Raw genomic sequence first — 20,901 nt, 5'->3', positions numbered from 1 at the left:
GAAACATTGGATGTATAATCCCCTAACTGACAATTATTTCACATGTGCCAATAAAGCTCCAGAACTGTCTTCTACGGATGATTCTGAAACATTTCAGATGTTTCAGAGTGTAAAAAGTTCCCCCATTATAAGATAGGTATTATACCATCCTGTGATTTAGAAACTATAAAGTGTAGAAACATTGTATAAAGTGAAGACTTGATCTTTATTTTTGGCTTACACATAGTCAAAGGTTTTACACAATACACAAAATAATATGCATAAATACACACAATAAATGCAAAATAGAAAACAAGACATTCGGCACTCATCAAGAGTATAGATTATGTATTCTAGATGGACATGTTTGTAACATTTAGATGGCGAGTATAATGCCTAGTTTATGCTCCGTCATACGGCCGTGTCACGCACCAAAATAGCAGATCTACAACCTCACAATGCGTCAGGTTGTGAGATTGTGGATTGGCTTTTTTCGGCTCAACAAAGTTTGAATTGGGCTTTTGGTGTGCTTCACTGTCAAATTGTCAAGGTGTGAGATTATAAGCTCAGACTCGTTGGGAAAACAGTGAATTTCATCAACATTTCAAATTGGACAAACCATCAATACCTTCCTACGTGTTATGATTGATATGATTGTGTAATACTTTTTTTTCTCCCTAAATACAGCCACACCACAAAAAAATCAATTGTATATTGTGGATTTTACTTTGGAAACGGTGCTGTTTCTGTTATTTCACGATCTAATTGCACAATCATATAACCTGTGGGTTTAAAGGAATAATTCACCCAACATTTTTTATTCTACTCACCATCTATTTGTTCTCTCAACACACAAGGAGTTTGCCATGTCACTGTAGCTTTCTCTTTAATAACTTACAATAAGTCAATGGTGAACAGTATGAGTTCCAAGAGGGACAAAGAAAATGCTATAAAATTACTCCATGCAGCTTGGGCAGAATAATCCAAGTTTTCTGAATCCAAACAATTACATGTTCATGCTCTGCTCAAATGCGAAATTTCCCCCAACGTGTGTTTACACTCCTATGCCGAGGTTTACGTCACACAACTGAAAAGAGCTCTGTGAGGCCTTGGTAAGCGAAAGCGTGAACATTTTTTAAAACAACGGCTATAATGAATATTTGCATTCACAGTACGATTGTTTTGCTTCAGAAGACTTGGATTATGCTGCACGAGCTGTATGGAGTAGTTTGGAGGTGAATTCCTGTGTGTTGTGTGGAAAACAGAATTTGTTTTAGTGTTCTCTTAACATTGTAATGGCTATAGTATAATTATTGTAACTAGTTCAGTGCCTGTTTGGAAGGCATGCCCGTTTGGATTGGGCCTCTTGCTTGGCTCTGGTATTGCTGCTTGCAGCGCTGTCAGGGGTATGCCCATTTAGAGCGTGTGGCTGTTCAGAACGTGGGCCGGTTTCAGGGGGCAGATTGCTTGGTCCCAGCAAGTGCTGCTTGCAGCGTTGTCGAGAACCGCAGTATGGCTGCTTGCAGCGTTGTCGAGAACTGCAGTATGGCTGCTTGAAGCGTTCTCGAGAACTGCTCATCCGATTGACTTCACACTCGACACTACACTCCCTTGGGTCCTCAGCAATACACCTGCCAAGAGTGAAGTCAATTGCATGAATGGTTCTCGAGATAAGCGAAGGACAGTCAGACAGACAGACAGACAGACAGACAGACAGACAGACAGACAGACAGACAGACAGACAGACAGACAGACAATACATCCTTGAATTTAGCCTAGGCCATTTCTAAATATGTCTGAAAAAGTCAGTAGCCTGAAATAATTTTAATTCAGTAATTAAAAATACAAATACTTATTAAAACTCAAAACAAGCAAGAATCTTGAGATCACTATAAACAAGTTATCACGTAACTAATCTGTCAGTAATTTAATGCACATGTTTTCGCCCTCTAAGGCAAGCAACAAAGGGAATGTCACATCACTGCCTGTCATTTGACCACGGGGAGGGTATGACCTTTTAGAGGGTAAAGACATTTTTCATGTTGATATCTTTTTACCCTATATACACCAGAAGAACTTGCTTAACTGAATTAGATGAAATTGATAAACTATGTGAGCAGCGACACTCAACATTCCGAAACATCCAGTAACCTCACATCATTTGACAGCATGAGCGATTGTCTTAAACTGTTCATAATCATGCAGAATTTCATGCGTCAGACACTGGCATGCCGTGCATCCATGCATATACAGTACATATGGTTAAAGAACACAATGTGAACACGCAGACCCAAGGAACTTTGTTCCCTCTTGTGAGTGATTCTCCGTCCAGTTCCTAAAGCAGTCCTGCATTTGTGTGTACAAAAGCAAGAAATAATTCAAAAGTATGGTCTTAAATCAGATGAAATATTGCAGCAACTGGTAATCTGCTGCACCTCATAATTCATATTACATTACGCAATAAGTGCCTGGGCTGAAGATCAGGTATCATGCATGTGCCCCAGGTCTAGAGTCACCAGCACTGCAGGTGTCAGTCATTCTCAACAGTTTGCTCTCAGGCTAAGTGTTTTGCCACTCTTGAATATGGAAGTCCTTTGACTGTCAGCATGATAAATGGTTGTGCTATAAGTTGGACTAATTCAAAAGCTCATTCTTGAATTAGACAGAGGATGTTATTTCTGCTAGAGAACACATCTTCAGCTCTATGACAAATACTCTCTCACACACATACGCACGTACGCACACACACACGCACACACGCACGCACGCACGCACGCACGCACGCGTGTGCGCGCACACACACACACACACACACACACACACACACACACACACACACACACACACACACACACACACACACACACACACACACACAGTGTGAGAGAGCTTTTCTGAGGTGGATTGTTTTCATGGGCTGGGGGCTTGAGTGTACCCCCCCTCTAGTCCTGCAGTATTTCTGTCATGTAAAGGTAAACACCTTCCTGTTAATTGCCTTAACCAGCTAACACCTACTGTATAGCCTGGGAATGGCCCCACTAATCACCTGCTTTTATTGGCCCCAGGGATACCAAAGGCCAAGAGAGACTACTTTCTGAAAGTGTTTCTTTTGAGCACATGAGTCAAAAGGGATGCTCCAATGTTCCATGATTCCCCTAAAGCCTAATATATGCTTCATCACACAAGTGTCGCTAGCCTAAAATAATATATTTTCAACCTGATTTCTTCACTTGAAAAACAGCTAAGTATAAATTTGGCATTGGCTAACACGCACGCACGCAGGCAGGCAGGCAGGCAGGCAGGCAGGCACGCACGCACGCACGCACGCACGCACGCACGCACGCACGCACGCACGCACGCACGCACGCACGCACGCACGCACGCACGCACGCACGCACGCAGGCACGCAGGCACGCACGCACGCACGCACGCACGCACGCACGCACGCACACACACACACACACACACACACACACACACACACACACACACACACACACACACACACACACACACACACACACAGAGAGAGAGAGATAAATATGGGTGTGATCACATGCTACAGAGGGAAGGTTATAGTTGGGGACAGCTGGAGGGTTAACTATTAACCCCCTGGCGGCCCTATTTCAGGCATATCATTATAGGCAAAACATTTCAAATAATTTTCTAAAATAGCAGAAATAGCAGATTTGCGTGTTGTGAGCTTGTACATTGGCTGTTTTTTTTTCTATTTGTTCTATGACCGACTAGCTCTGCATCCCATAATTCTGCCTCAGTTGCTGTGGTCACTTGTAATTACTGCCAGTCCATGACTCCACACACTCCAAGATGGCTTCAGGACTTGATGGTTCACTCTTATATGAAAGTAAAGGAGCTTGAGCTTGTTTCTGAAATGGCTCACATTGATGCTTTCTTTGCATCCAAGAAGCTATCCCTTTATGTGAAAATGTGCAGCGCCAAAGACAAGTTCACATCATGTTTATTGCCTCCATGCTGCTTTATTTGAAGGTGTGTATGTTTGTGTGGTTAGTCTATATAATATTGTTAATGTGAAGGGGGGGGCGGCACCATGAAACCATGCACTCTATATCAAGTATTCATGAAATGCTTTGTTCAGTGTTGTACAGTTACTGTAGGCCCTGTACTGTATACTTCTTATAGTCATAGTCTATCAGTCCTTAAGTCAGTCAACATTGTTGTAGCTACAATATTTAAATTAATGTAAGTGCTTTCAATTGAAATCATTATTATTCCTGATTCTGTCTTTAAAACCTCTGTACATTATTTGGTCTAATATCTATCAATATTAATATATGAATCGCCATTTTGAAATTATTTATTTATCTATTTTTTGGCCCTTGGCGATCATCCTAGATCTGGGTTGCCCTTCCCTCTGTGTCCGCTTCCACCTGTCATGTCTCATTGTTTGCGGTTTGGAGGCTTTCCTCCTATCCTCCTTCCATGGCATCATCTTGTTGGGAAAGAAAATGTATTCTGTTTGGTTGCAGTGCCAGTGGTCAGGAAGTGCGAATGCACCAATTGCACAAAATGGTGTAAGCTATCAGCTTTTGTCGTGGTGATTTGATTTCTATTTCCATTGAAGTTACTATAGCTGGTACTTGGTGTCACTTGCCGAAAAGAACAGAATTCAAGCTAACAACGCGTATAGTAGCCAGGGATTATAAATGAGACTGTAGTGTGCTGTTGCTTGGCTGGTGTGGACGGTCATATGGCTCTGATTTGGGGTTTGTGTTGAAAGCGGCCGGTGTTCCTGTTCCCCCCTCTCTCTCCTCTCCCCCTCCCCCCCCTCCTCTCTTCCTCTCCTCTCCTCTCCTCTCCTCTCTTCCTCTCCTCTCCTCTCCTCTCCTCTCCTCTCCTCTCCTCTCCTCTCCTCTCCTCTCTTCCTCTCCTCTCCTCTCCTCTCCTCTCCTCTCCTCTCCTCTCCTCTCCTCTCCTCTCCTCTCCTCTCCTCTCCAACGTGCTGAAGCCCCGTGAGTCACGCCTGTCTGTCTTCCACCCAGACAGAGCCAGTGACAGCAGCAGCTCTCAGGATTTGTCCATTATTCACTGTGTCCCCACAGACCTGAAAATATGCATTAACGGAGGCCTTGCTTGCGCCTCACTGCATGGAGATCTTCACATATAGCTGTATTATGCTACACCCTCGTATTTTATGAATTATTCAATCACTAAACTAACCAATATAAGCTATAATATCAATGGCGAAATAACTGCGACCAAATTCAAAAGAGCAGACAGAGTGGATCAACCCTTCTTCGATATATAAAAGCTTATTTTTATTTGCTGGGAGTAAATTTATTTTTTGCTCATTCGTTTGATTATAAATTGCTTATGTTTTCACAGTTCTATGGGCAGTGGTTCTCAACCTTTTCAGGCCGCGACCCCCCAAAATAATCATATTTGAACTAAGGACCCCCCAAAATAATCATATTTGAGTTGAGGCATTACATTTTGACTTGGTTCCAGAGTTTATGGAATTTGAAAATAGCTGATCTACAAGCTCACAACGCCTCACGTTACGAGGCATTGTGCTTGTAAATCAGCTATTTTCACAATTATTATATTATTTGACAATATAGCCAATTAGTTAGCCAGTTTTTATTGTAGTTTGTTTATTACTTTTGACGCAGTAATGGTCTTTTTTATTTTGTTAGTTTTTTTTTGGGGGGGGGGGTTTAGGTCACTTCGCTGTCATCTGGGGACCCCCCAAAAATCATGTGGGGACCCCCCTGGGGGTCCATACCCACAGGTTGAGAACCACTGACCTAACATGGGGCTTGTGGATGGACTTCAGACAGCGACAGGGGGGTGGGGGGCAGACTGGGGCTTTGCTCCAGGCAGGTTCATAGATATATATATATTTTTTTTTTCCATGGGTTAGGGGGAGAAATTGTATTTCTTTGCTGCACAGAGCCTCTCTCAGTAGCCTGGTTTCTAAACAGCTGATTCTGTTCATGTAGCCTAGCCCTCACAAAATGACTTAATAATAATAATAATAATAATAATAATAATAATAATAATAATAATAAATAAATAAAACGATAATAATAGGCCTAATGATAATAATTCGTTTTATGGATAAATGTAATATTGCTATATGTACTGGCCTGAAATAGTAAATGTATCATAAAAAATACCCACATCTGTCTGTCTGTCTGTCTGTCTGTCTGTCTGTCTGTCTGTCTGTCTGTCTGTCTGTCTGTCTGTCTGTCTGTCTGTCTGTCTGTCTCTCTCTCTCTCTCTCTCTCTCTCTCTCTCTCCCTCATCCTCTCTCTCTCTCTCTCTCTCTCTCTCTCTCTCTCACTCACTCACTCACTCACTCACACACACACACACACACACACACACACAAACAGGGTGGTTCCCAAAATCTTTGTTTGTTTGAGTGTTTGTGTGTGCGCGCATTTATTCGTTTTTTAACAGCAATTTATAAAATAAAAAATGCTTCCTGCACGTTATGCAATAAAGCAGCATAGGAGAAACATGTGTAGATTTATTTTTCTTTGGATTGTTTAATAAAGGAATTTAAGAACTCGATTATATGGTCTCAATAAATTATGAGTTAATATGACCCTTATTTTGTCCAAAAATACAAACGTCAAAAACGCTTTTCTGAATAATGCATAATAACATTAATATGGTGTATGAGGAGTGGTTGGTAGATTGAATGATTATGCTTTCTGGTTTGATTTTTGCTTTCTTGTTATAGGGGAGGGCGGGGTACGTTGTTCCGTTGGGTCAGTAGTTATTCTCCATTTATTAAATGGAGAATAACTACTGACCCCACGGGAACGTACCCCGTCCTCCCCTATGCTTCGTATAGTCGCGTATATTTGGCAAGCGACACCGCCGTACCACCGAGTATAAATGAGGCTTAAAGGAGTAGTTCCCCCCAAAAAATGACTTATTTTCTATCAATTACACATGCCATGAAGCTTTGAATTCATGGCCTTTTTTCTTTTTTTTCCCGCATTCCTGAGACAATAATTTGATGACCGGTGGAGTCGCCTACCTTAGTGGTTCTCAACCTGTGGGTCGAGACCCACGTAAAAACTATTTGGGGGGGGGGGGGGTCCCCAGATGACAGTGAAGTGACAATTTAAGGACTTTCAAGACCTTTTTAATACATTAAAACGTGAGGCGTTGTGAGCTTGTAGATCTGCTATTTTCACAATATTTCTCCATCATGCTCCATGGTGTGAGTAATTGATAGGAAAAAAAGTCATTTTGGGGGTGAACTATCCCTTTAAATGAGACAGACTGACCAGACGGCCACCCCATCATAATTCATGTTTCATCCCAAAATTCTGAATCACCACACACGTGTACCAAAAAACCTTGTGCCACATTCCTCGTTGATGCATGATGCAGAGATGCTGACAAGGTTTCTCAAGTGTTCACCTATATATTATGCTCTAATCATGCATAAGCAAAACATGTTAATTAATTAATTTTCGTTAGGAAATTTTAATATATGGAAACAAATGTTGAAAAATGCATGTAAAAACGAACGTTGGACAGATTGTGAACCGAATTTTGTTCTTCAAAATTCACGTTTTTATTTAAAAAAAATTAACAGGTTTCCTTATTTGCATACAAAGCACACATACATGTCAATCGAAAATACATTTTAAAAATTGCAAACAGGAAAGCATGAAGACAAAACAAACAAAAATGATGGGCAACTCAGGGTTTTTTTTATCTCATTTGTTTTTTTTTGGGGGGGGGGGTACATGCAAATTACATTTATTTTCTTCTTTGGTTAAAGGGCAGCCTCACAAACATGCTACCTTTTTTATGGGGCACACATTCTAAGGCTGTATTTGAAATTGATATGGTGGGACATTGCAATATTGATATGAGATAAACAGGTCAAGATTTGTCACATACTGAGGGGTTAAGAAACTCGTTTGCTGAAGTTTGCTGGGCAACTGCAGTCATCAGAACTATTCTCTTCGGTATGAAATAGGAGTATATACTCATTATGCATGAACGTTCCATTTCACACAGTTTTCAAATGTATAAAAAAATATTTTGGAAAATAGCAGATCTACAAGCTCACAATGCGTCCTTTGCAGCGCATTGTGAGCTTGTAGATCGGCTATTTTCAAATGGCCAAAATGTATATAGGGCTGAAGTGGATAATGTATGTTTTGCAATAATTATCAAAATCTACAAAGTAACTATACATTTTATTTGCACTCACTTCTACAACAAGCACATTTAGGCTCTACCGTGTGGCATGTGCCAAATATATAACCACAGAGAATTGAAAACATGACATTTTATATAGCATTGCAGTTTTGCAAACATCACATTATATGGCATGCTTTAGAAACACAATCTAATATTTTAGTGTATCAAACATGCCCATATATACTTAATTAAGTGTAAAATAAATAAATAAATAACATGACACACAAAAATTATTCAAGGACACAAAAAATAGAGAATTTGAATAATCACACAACAATAGAAAACATCACTGCACTACAAAAAAATATATAAATCATGTTAATTATTTTGCCTATTTCATTGCATGATTCTGTTGAGGTATAGTTACAGTATGTGTGGCTGACTTCTGTTCCATGCCAAAAAGCGGTTATTGGTCTTAGGAATTGGTGGCACCTTCAGGTACATAAAAGCAGTCTAATGTTTTTGTTAAAATATTTATCTAAAATGTTTGTTTCACATTTTTAAGACGTCGATGTCGATGCATATGCCTCAACCACGCGCATAGCCTTTACTGCGTTGATTTAGCGTATAGACGGTAACAGGATAGGTGGGCACTAGGGACAATCTGGGCACCTCGATGTAAAATTGGCTATTTTGTCCAAAATGTAAAAATAATAAAACATTTGGAAAATGTTTTTAAGTAAAGTAAAGTATAAATGATTAGAACATGCTTAAACATTCGACAATTAAGGTCTAATATTTCTACAATCGCTACAAAACCTGTATATCCAATTATCCAGTCATTTTGGGGGCATAAACAAGAAGTTGAAGGATAAAATGAAGTCTGATAATAATGTACCCTGCATGTTCACATCATGTATACTTCACATTAGGCTACTTAAAAACATTTTCCAAATATTTAAATTTTTCAATTTTACATCGAGGTGCCCAGATGTCCCTTTAGTGCCCACCTATCCTGTGTCCCCTGTGCGATGACAAACAAGCAGGTCCGGACTGGAGGCGCCTGCATCATGGCTTCATGAGAACAGGTTCATGATCCCCGTGGTCAGGCTGAACATAAGAGGGCGCTCCCATTGCACCTGGCTGCATGATGCGCTGCCCTGGGAGAGAACCGGACACCAACCGACCATATACACCAAATCCTGAGTGGACATTTAACCCCGAGAGTGCGCAAATGGCACCAAATGGACCTGCAAGGGTCCATTTGGTGCCATTTGCGCACTCTCGGGGTTAAATCCATAGTCACAAAGCCCTAGTAAGGGTTTGTTAACATCTGTAACAGCCGAGATGCGCGTCGCCATATGGTCTTATTTAGTGGAAGGTGTATAAGTTAGCGTGTTGACTTTAACGCAGATGGAGAAAATATACGATTTATTAAAAAATATAATAATTTGCTTTGAATGTTGCTTAATGTTTATTTTGATCCAGGTTTCATTCATTTGGAATACATTATATATATATATATATATATATATATATATATATATATATATATATATATATATATATATATATATATATATATATGCCTAATATCTTTCTAATTTAACATATAAATAGGCTATACTACTAGCCTATCTGTTTATAATATTTCCTATAAATGTACGATCAGTGTGTTAATATTCTATCTGACTATATTCCACAGTCAGCAGCCTTCACCCTTACCCCTTAAACCCTACACCCTTACCCTTTTGATCTGTATTTTGTTACCCTGGATGGCATGTGCGTTCATGCGGGCGCGCACGCAAACACACACACACACACACACACACACACGCAAACACACACACGCAAACACACACACACACACACACACACACACACACACACACACACACACACACACACACACACACACACACACAAAAACACACCATTGCATAAATACATAATAATAAGCCTATACAAGCAGGCATAAAATGAAAATGAATAAAATCACCAACAGTGTTTTTATTTTATTTTATGAAAGTTGTTAAATGGAAGTTAAAGTAGGCCTTTATATGAAAGTTGTTAAATAGAAGTTAAAGTAGGCCTATATAGGTCTGTAAGATCCCATCACAGAGCAACTGCTTAAGCACGTTATACACAAGATCACGGGCCTCACGCTCTTCTTGAATAGAATGTTTTGTTCCTCGCCAGTTCTGTGATGGTCAAGTGCTTTCATGCGCCCTAAATAGAGGAGAGCATTTTGCATTTTAAGCTATTCTAGCCTTTCTTTGTCATATCCACGGGCTGTCATAGCTACAGGTTGTGTTGAATTTGCAATGCCACTCATCGATGTGTGCCTATTGAGTTTGGCACGTGGACAGTTATCCTTCCCACAGCGAGGCGTAATTGAATGTTGGTAGTACAAAAGCTTCAGACCTTGTCAGTTTTCCCTTTCCCTTTTCAGAGATGCGTACAGGCCAAAATGCTACAAGACCTCTACGTCTGACAGGTCTTCTTTTGATAGCACCCCCCCCCCTCCGCCCCCACACACACACACACGTGCATCGTGTCCTTATATGGCCAATAGGCCTACTAATTAGGCCTACATCATTTGTTGGATACAGGATAGGTGGGCACCAGGGACATCTGGGCACCTCGATGTAAAATTGGCTAAAAAATGTAAAAATAAATAAATATATATATATATGTGAAAGATGGTAATGTAAAGTATACATGATGTGAACATGCACAGTGCATCATTATCAGACTTAATATTTTACTTTTTTATGCCCCAAAATGACTGGATATACAGGTCTTACAGCAATTTGTAGCAATTGTAAAAAATATTAGACCTTAATTGTTGAATGTTTAAGCACGTTCTTATCATGTAGCCTATACTTTGCTTTACTTAAGGCCATTTTTCAAATATTAAATGTTTTAACATTTTGGACAAAATAGCCAATTTGCCCAGGTGCCCAGATGTCCCTGGTGCCCATCTATCCTGTTACCCCTTTGATAGCCCCCCCAACACGTGCATCGTGTCCTTATATGGCCAACAGGCCTACTAATTAGGCCTACATCATTTGTAAACTTGAGTTTGCATGGTTAGGCTTAAGATGTCTGGCCCAGGAAAAGCTTCTTATAAGCCCCAAATTACACCAGACTCTTTTATGATCTCAGGCAGCACCTTTAACTACTCTCGTACTCTTTTCAACCTATTCAGTTTTACAATCTCTTCTTCCCGAGATAGACAAGTCGCAAATCCTGCAGATTCCTTCAGTCTGCCTCACAAACTGTGCAAAATGAGAGCTTTTGCAACTATGCACCCAACCCTGTTTTGTGAAGGTGACAGTAACGGTTGTCAATAACATGTAATATGCAGAAGCAGATCAGTCACTTCTAAAAACAAACAGTGGCTTCATATACCTGTATAAAGCAAGTGCTGTACGGATGTATTAGCCTATAAGCAAGCTTTACATACATTGATAGAGAGGGGGGGGGAATTATTCGTCATATAGGTTATTGTTGAGCATATGCATATTGTAAATATTATCCATTTCTGTATAGGTAGGCTATACAGCTCACATTTGACTGCTTTAGACGTGACAAATAAAGTCTTTGTTGAATCTTTGAATCTTTAATTTATTCTTAAAGAAACAGTTGTTTTTTTTGGCATGAGAAAATTCAGAAGGGAACATATATGCCATATGCAGCACGATATAGATTTGTTAGGCTACCTATGTTTCATATTTCGGATAAAATGAGACACTAACGATATTCTGCATTATTATTATTAACCCTGCATGGGCAAATATCTGCAACGATATAATGCTGCTGCCTGCTGCACCTTATGGGCAACGTTTGGAGTCAGTAAAATATTTGATATGGCTTTAAACCTGCAGCCTTATATTGTTGGTTCATATATACACAACGGCATCAAAATGCTTCTTTTACCTCGGTAAACACGTTGCCTATTATGTAATCCAGTGGTTCTCAAACAGCGGTCCGGGGACCATGCACGAGACAGTACGGTCCTTGAGGGGGTTCCAGGTGGTCCCCAGCTAAATGATGGAGAGTTGCAAATGGACCCTTATAGATCTCTTAACTCTTGAGAGTTTAAAATGAAACCAAATGAACCCTTATTGATCTTTAACTCTTGAGAGTGTAAAATGAAACCGAGTGGACCCTTACGGGTCCATTCGGTTTCATTTTACGCTCTCAAGAGTTAAATTATTGTTAAACATCTGCATTACTTAATTAAATAATTGTTATTTTGATCAGCGTTTGCCTGTTATCTCTATATGGTACCAGCATCAATACAGCATGGAATTGTGGACAAAATCGTATCCAACGATAACAAAATATTCTAAAGTCTTGGGCCTGAGTCTAAAATCTCATCAAATGGTGGTCCGTGGCTCGAATGCCGAATAAATAATGGACCTTGCTTGATATGAAAAGGGTTGAAAACCACTAGGTTAGCAGTGGACCGGGGCCCTATATATATATGGAGCTGTTTATAGCACAGAAAGTGTGCATATTGAGAATGAGGGATTGTCCATTTCTTTAGAGAACTAACAATAGGATTATCATGACAAAGAGCACCGAGGGACTCAAAGGTTGATTTCAGCAATACAGTCTTTTCATTCGGAGGAAACTATGGGATAAAGTTAACGTTCGATTATATAGAGGCAAAATGCTATGGGTAGAAGTGAAAATATAGAGAAAAATAAATCAACCATCGTGTTGATCAAATGGGGCTTTTAAAATGATCGGGAACAAATATCAAATGACCAGGAAACCTAATGGAGGTATCCTATAAGTACTTTCATAAATATCATATTGCATAATACGCAAATAGAATGCCTAATTAGCTAGTGTTTTTGGCTATGGCTTATCAAAACACGTATAACCTATAATATTGCCATAAATCGATAGCCTTTGTGCTATACAGATGTGTTATACTGTGACAGATGTATTATTATTTTCATTTTTTTATTTCAGTGAATACATGGCTGCTTGTTTCAACCATGTAAAGATATGTCATGACGTTTCCTCACTCCATCCTGAACTGTCAAGGCTACATCTAAGTTGTTCAGATTGAAACGTGTACACTTATTTATAATCATATGGATAAACTTCTTATGTCATAACCCATATCAGTGGCTCTCAAACTTTTTCATGTCAAGGACCCCCGAGATTATATGCATTTGGCCGCGGACCCCCCATCTCAAAATATATAGTTCCAGGGACCCCCAGAAGCAAAGATTTGAGTAACAAATGTTTGCTTTAAAATATATATATGTTCAAAGATTTGCAAAAATGTTCATGATTTTTCAAAAAATAGCAGATCTACAAGCTCATAGCATGGCACTCGGTGCCGCGCTATATGAGCTTGTATATCTGCTATTTTTCAATAGCCAAAGTATAAAATAAACCCCATGTGTGACATAATAACAGGGACCCAACGGGTATTTGTATATATAATAAACCAGAACTGGGATTGCGTACTAAACAAAGAGGCTTTAATACAAAGGAGTTTTACAACTTCACCCACAAAATGGTATAGGTTACATCTTTGTAGAATACATTGACCATGGACGAGAGACAACAAAAAAAAGTCCCAAATTAATAATTGTCCTGCAAATGGTGAAGTATTGTGCAAGTAACAGTTTTGCACTGGCTCATGCTGTACTGTAAAAACGAGGCGTTTGTTATATCTCCTTTCCTTTGCACTTCTATCCCATTGTCTGCCCTATACTACAAGTGTCTTTATTTTACGATTTTATTAAAAAGAAAATAACATTATCGTATAGCGTAGCTATCCATAGTCTATAAGTTGGAAAACTCTGCCTTTAGCCCTCTGACTTAACCTATGGTATTTACAAAACTTCATTTTAGACATAGGCTTCGTCTATCTTCTTGAAATTCCACTTTTATGACAATTGAAAAGTTGTGCATTTATTTCCCTGTATTGTCCAGACTATACGTGCGTTTTCCCGCTTTTTAATGTTAGAAATGTGCGTATTGTGAACCTTTGATGCTTGCGTCCAGTATAGCCTATATCAGACAAGCCATATTCCATCTTATAGGCTGTATATAGCCTACCCTAACATACAGCTTTTGACTATAACCTGTTATTCCAGGAATTTAACAAAAATGCCAATACATTGTATTGGCACACGGTAATAATGTAACCAGGTGCCACTGCAGACACACTGGACTGTGTGACATTCCATTATCCTATGCTATTAAACCCAGGTAGCCTATGGGCTGCACGCCTTGTATTCATGTAGAAATCGTGTTTTTTTTTGTCTTAATTAACATCTGTTTAACTTGACATTTTTCCACGTGTACAACTAGGCTATGACATTTTTGTATCATTTTATTTTTGTTTTATTTTATTGCCACCATGGCTCAATTTACAGCTGTGTGTATCAGTATAAGTTACTAGACACATTCCAAAAGTAGCCCATAAACTCCAGCACTACTCGATACAAATCTGAACAACCTCACTCTGGGGCTTAAAAGCTGTTAACTGATAAAACTTGTAAAAAAAACACAAATACGGTCGCTCACGGTAAGGCTACTGTAGTAGCCAAATGATTGCTAAATTAACGTTCATATATAAAAGAATAGCGCATATATTAAATCGCTACAAAAAGCAAAAAGAACGGAGAAAATCCCAGCCTAGCGGTGGGCGGCGGTCTGCTCCCAGTATTAACTTTCACTGTCTTTCGTTCTAATCAAACTCTTACTTTCCCGCTGTACTTAATTCCATATTTTCCAATTCCTGATCATTACTTTCCTCTTTCTCTACTTCTATCTATCTATCCATCCCTCCCTCCCTCCTCTCTCTCCCTCCCTCCCTCTCTCTCTCTCTCCCTCTCTCTCTCCTTTGCTGAATCTTATTGATCCAGAAGGCGGCTAATTAGCCCTTCCCTTCGTGCCTGTGTAATGAAGCACATGCGCACTGAATTAATCACAGCCATTTTTTTTGCAGGAAACTAATTAGCAGGAATAAAGATCCAAAGAGTTTTTTTCTTTTCAATCATCAGATCTCACTTTCACCTCTTCCTCGCTCCCTCTCTAACACAAGACTCATCGCCTTGCTTTGCATCCAAATTATTTTTATATTGCCTTTACAACTAATAGCCCTACTTCGTTTTTTTTACACACTCCGCAACAACAATGATCTTTCTTTTGCCATCCTAAGCGCAAACTGACCAAAAGGGACTTGCCTTGATGGGATCTTTAGCTAAATCGTCTCAATACTGGATTAAAAAGCAAGGATCACAAAGCGGCAGCGAGAGATTGTAAGTTTCAACTTTGCGTTTGTCTCTTTTCCTCTCTTGTTTCTACGATTCTATTCTTTTCGCTATATAGACTTATCTGGATCTCTTTTCCCACTGTGCACGTAGCCTGTAGCCCATGTAACGGACCTAGCATTTACACACATTTTTGACAAAATGACAAGCGATCACAAGTTATTTCCATGCAAGTAGTTGTGTTTATTCTCGGGGTTTTTTATACGTATCGTTACCTGTGTTTACATCTGCGATCGTCCTCGTTCTCCTCATGAATGGAAGAAAAGCAACGGGCAAAAAAAGACAAGCGATCCTCTGATCCGAGCTGTTGACCACCGAAAAACATCGTTTTCGAACACATTGTGTGCATTTCGATGGGATCGGGAAAGGCACACTGGGCTTATTGGTGTCAAGGAACATGTTTAGGGCACAATTGCATTCAGATCAGGTTTAATATTCGGCAGACAGACGAAGGGAAGCAGCGGCAGCTGCACATGAAGCGCAGCCCCGAAAGGGAACTCGAAGTCCAGCTTCTAGGTCCGTGTCCGTCCGGCGACAGGGGAACCACCGACCCCGCTTTATCATTTTGGACAGATATGGCACTTGCCATATCATCGTTGTAGGTTTATAAATTCCTTTTGGATAAGAAAAAGCTCGCTTTTCTCCTCCGATCACGGTTCTGAGACGTGTGTAGTCCCTCCGCCCCAGAGCCTCAGTACTTTTTCCTCTTTCGCCACTTTGTCCATCTTTTCTGTTTTATTTTTCATGGGGTGTTAGTTTGCTTCTTTGAAGCTGTTGTTTGAGTCGATTCTTGTTGTTCATTCCCTGACGGAGCCGCCACATGCAAATCGATCGACATGTGTGCGTGCGTGCATGTGTGTGTTGGTGTGTGCGTGTGTTATGTGGTAGTGAAGTGTGGTGGTGTGTTTCAAAAACGGAGCCCCGATCGAGTCCTTCATGGCAAGAGCGGACCATCCAGACCTCGGATCACCGAGGATAGGGTTCGAGCTGCGGGTTGAAAGGATAGGTTACTACTTTGGGGAAGACATAGCCTTGGATCAAGACTATCAAAGATGTATTTTATCGTTTCTGACTTTTAGAAGTCAGACTCGATAAAAAATAAATCTATGATAGTCTTGGTCCAAGGCTATTGGGAAGACATAGGTAGTTTATTATACCCTAAACATTTACATTTACATGATCAGACGCTCGATGGAAGAATAGCCTTCGGTTTTTTGAAGAATAGCTACATACCGGAATGAAAACATCTATAGATTTAGCCCGAAACCTATAACTAAAAGACGACACAATAACACTTGAGCTATTGGCATTTAACTTAAACTAGGATAAGCTAAATCTACAGGCCAATTGTATCCAGTTAACAAACATTTTGCTTTCTTTCTCAGAAAAGTCATATGTTTTTATAGCTCAGGCGAAAAAAAGCAAACGACGCATGGAATGATATTTCTGGGCCGAATGGGCCTGATCCAAAATATAGGCTAGTTCAAATTTCTTTTACTCTATATTATACACCGCGCATAGGCTATAGTTCAAACTGGTCTCCCCAAAAGAGGGACAGGCGAGGGGGAAAAAAAGAAGATGAAATGCAGTTGGCATCTTGGCGTTTAGGTGCCATAAAATAGCCTTGAAGAACTCCAGAAAAGTAGCCTACAGAAAACATTGATGACTAGTCTAGGATGGAATGGAGCTACAGTCAGAAATGGCTGAAAAGAATGTGCCAGTCTTGGATTTTTCGCGACACAGAGACGGGAAAGAAGAGAGAGAAAAAAAAGAGGCTTTGCTAGCAGAGGCAAGGATGTGTGAGGTTGGGGGAGAATGAGAGGGGGAGGTTGAGAGGCTGGGGTCAGACAGCAAGAAGCAGGGGAACAGGGGTCATGGAGTGAGTGCAAAGATAGATAGAAAAGAACGAGCGGAAACCCCTCACTAACAGTGGATGGAAGACAGAAAGGGAGAATCGGACTGCACGGGGAAACAGTGGTAGCCTATAGTGGATTTAGGGTGGGGTGGGCATGTTTTTGGGGTCACACAAAGCTTCATTAAAATTCTGGGGGTCAACAAGATCAAGAATATGGCTCTGCTTTTGCAAAATCATGTGGGGGACAAAAGATAGGCTAGTTGATTTTTGTATAAGTGCTAATTTATCATCGAGAGTGTAGTAGTGATAGTATAAAGGAAAGGCAAAAAAGAAAAGAAAGAGAAAACAGTTGGGGTGGGTGGTGTTGAGGGGGTTGGGTAGGGGGGTCAGATAGCCATGGGCCATAGAGAAAAAGTCAGGCAAGAGGTCAGAAAAACAGATCCCTACCTTCCAGTTTCTAGAGGAGCTGTATAGCTTCCACAAACAGATACCTTGGGCCAAAGGGCAGAGGAAGGGGCAAGATGAAATTCAAAGTAACTAAATACTGCGCTATTTTTTCACAAAATAGAACACTGTGTTCTATCCCCTGTTCCTTTGGTTTTTGCCTTTTGCAGTATTATCATTGTATTCAGTAGGCTACATCAGTATGGCTTATAGAACATATACGCTAGTGATTAGCTCTCACAAATCACAGTGAAACGATGGCATCGAGCATAGTAGACTATGGGACAGGTAGCCCACTGTGCCAAAATTCCAGTGATCTCTCCCTCTCTCCTCACACACGGCTCCTTCTCCTCTCTCTCACCCCCACACTGTTCTCCTCCTCCTCCTCCTCCTCCCTGACTCTGTCCTCTGTTGCAAAACAAAGACGAGGGAAATCTTTAGTGTCATCTCTCGTGTGTGATTTTGCAGTCTCGTTGTTCTCATTGTCACATTTATGTTTCACTGTGAACATTTACTGGCGAAGGTATACGTTTTCATTTGCTGTTTCCTTGTGTGTTCTATTTCAAACATGTTACAAACATGTTTGGGTATGCCGACTATAGAAAGCTCACTTCTGAACCTCAGATGTAGGCTATTGCATTTAAAAGAACGAAGGGTTGTGAATGTGGCAAAAGGGTGGATGTTTTTATCACTGACAATGTTTACGAAAATCACTGGTAAATAATACTGCTTTCCGACTATCTTAATGTTCTAATTTGATTAAGAATCACATAAGAGAAGTGAAATAAGAAAGATGAATATACATTTATGTTAGATTATTATTATTTTTCATTTTGAAGAATACTTTCCTTCTCTTATGTTATTCTTGGTATTTGTTGATAGATGTACGTGATATATTAGGTAATTCTTTATAACCACAGGTTGACCTGTGTTATAGATTAGTTATGGCAAATTCACAATGCATGTTGTGATATGAATGCATGATTTGACTAACTATGCTTAATTTGTCTGTTGTCTATATGACAAAAAACGAAATAGATTAAATCCACAGTTCTGTTGATATTGCTGTGTTGCAAAGCTATAGCCAATATAGGGGTGATTCTGATTCTTTAATTATTAAGAGAAAGAGTGGACATAGTTGAAGATGTTTTTGTTGTTGTTGACATTGATGATCATTATTCACTATCAACATAGAATATTCAGTATTATAATGCTGTAATGTGGGTATGTATAGTAGCCTCTCTGCCTCCATTGACACACATTATCAGTCTGTATTACCTTCTGTTCTCCCCAGCTAGTCCTCCTACATGAGCATACAAGGTACATGAGCATATTTAATGACTGGTATCGCACAATGTTCACATCCTCCTGTTATACTGGGAATAGTGAATGCAGTTGAGGAGATGAGATAAAAAGAACAGCGGTCGTTGCTGATGGACTTGCTTACATGGTTAGTGGTAACACAGAGAAGAGGGAGACAGCGCCTCTGGCCGTCTACCACAGTGTGTGTGTGTGTCTCTCTCTCTCTCTCTCTCTCTCTCTCTCTCTCTCTCTCTCTCTCTCTCTCTCTCTCTCTCTCTCTCTCTCTCTCTCTCTCTCTCACCTCCTACCCTTCCACTCATGGGGACTGGCACCAGAGGAACCACTGCCATGTGCTTAGTTGGAAGATAGCCCTCTTTGGGGCAACAGCAGGCCGCTTAGGGGCAGGGCATGCATGGGATAGCACCTTTTTATTCAATGCGCATTGGATGGTCGCCCCCAGGTCTACACACAGAGAATAAAAAAAACATGTACTATATTGACAATTTAGGTGTAGAATATAATTTTCATTAAATCACAATAAGCTAAACACAAATAATAATAGTAATCATAATAATGATCATTATTATGATGATAATACTAATAATTAATAATACTATTATTATTATTATTATTTGTAGTTATATTGTTTTTATATTGTGTTGTAATTTTGAAAACAAAAAAACAAAAAGAGGAAATGGATTCCTTGTAAAGGACGTATGGTAAATATGAATATGTCCATGTGGATGAATCCACAGTGAAAACGGAGTGGTGAGTGTAAATCATCTCCCTCATCTATTTGCCGTTGAGACGTGTGCAGCCGAGGCTATAGCAGATGTCGACGATGGCTCGAAATGTTATGTGTTTGTTAATGTATGTTTTGAATATGCAAGTTTGCAGCCAGGACCAGTTCTTCCAGTTTGTGCCGAGACCAGTCATGTACGTGTCATCCTGTCATAAAAGAGTGGGGGGGGCTTAGTGTATGCAGGGCTGAGGGCGAAAATGTGGAGGGAGGCTGGAAGAAATGAGTGTCACGCTCAGGTCTATGTGTGTGTGTGTGTGTGTGTGTGTGTGTGTGTGTGTGTGTGTGTGTGTGTGTTATACCTGATCCCTAATCCCAGCAGCCCCCACAATCACCACAAGGGCTCCTCTCCACTGGCAGCGAGCACATCCTTTCTTTACGTTCTTGTTCTCACTGTCATACTTTTATCTTTTTGAAGTGAAGTTGGCAGGAATTCCTGTGGTTTGCTGTTTCACAATATGTTATCGTGTTAACAATCTCCACTAAATCATTGTGGTGGGGTGGATTTATGATTGAGAAGATGTGCATGTGGCGCTGTGTGTGTGTGTGTGTGTGTGGCTGCAAATGCTTTACATTATGAATATGCAATCATTCTTTATATTATGAAAATCAATTTTCTTTACACTGTGCTATATTAAGAGCTTGTTTTTAGTTTTTTAATTTGTTGTCATTTAGATTTTTTTGTGACATATTCCAAAACATATATCAAAACATACATGTTGACATAGATCATGGGGTAGGCTACTCAGTATTGACATTATAATATTGAAGATGAGTCTAGATTTGAGAAAAGAAGATGATGATGGTGTGTAAATAGTTGATGTGCCTTTTTGTTTACAATTCTCACATTGGATCATAACATAGTAGTAGGTATTTTGTAATACTATTGTGATATGTCATTAACATTACTGGAGACAAATAGAGCATATAAGATTTTGCAATATAAAATATAATGTAATGAACATTTATACACATTTAAAAAATAATTATTCCCCACCCCCAGTGATGTAGCCATAGTTCAAATGTGTGTACTGAATGCACCATATTAATTT

At 39.8% G+C, this 20,901-nt stretch overlaps 1 protein-coding gene across 2 annotated transcripts in view; it reads left to right on the top strand.

Annotated features, from left to right (window-relative positions):
* Positions 1–15,079: 15,079 nt before the first annotated feature.
* zfhx3b (zinc finger homeobox 3b) overlaps positions 15,080–20,901 on the top strand; it is a 174,224-nt gene continuing 168,402 nt past the window's right edge. For both annotated transcript variants that reach the window (XM_080431508.1, XM_080431507.1), the window contains exon 1: positions 15,080–15,437. The gene's annotated coding sequence lies outside the window, so the exon portion shown is untranslated. The remainder of the gene's footprint in view (positions 15,438–20,901) is intronic.

The sequence above is a fragment of the Gymnoscopelus braueri genome, assembly GCF_963280865.1.
Source record: "Gymnoscopelus braueri genome assembly, chromosome: 1".
Taxonomy (NCBI): Eukaryota; Metazoa; Chordata; class Actinopteri; order Myctophiformes; family Myctophidae; genus Gymnoscopelus; species Gymnoscopelus braueri.
This window is presented reverse-complemented; position numbering and strand designations above follow the sequence as displayed.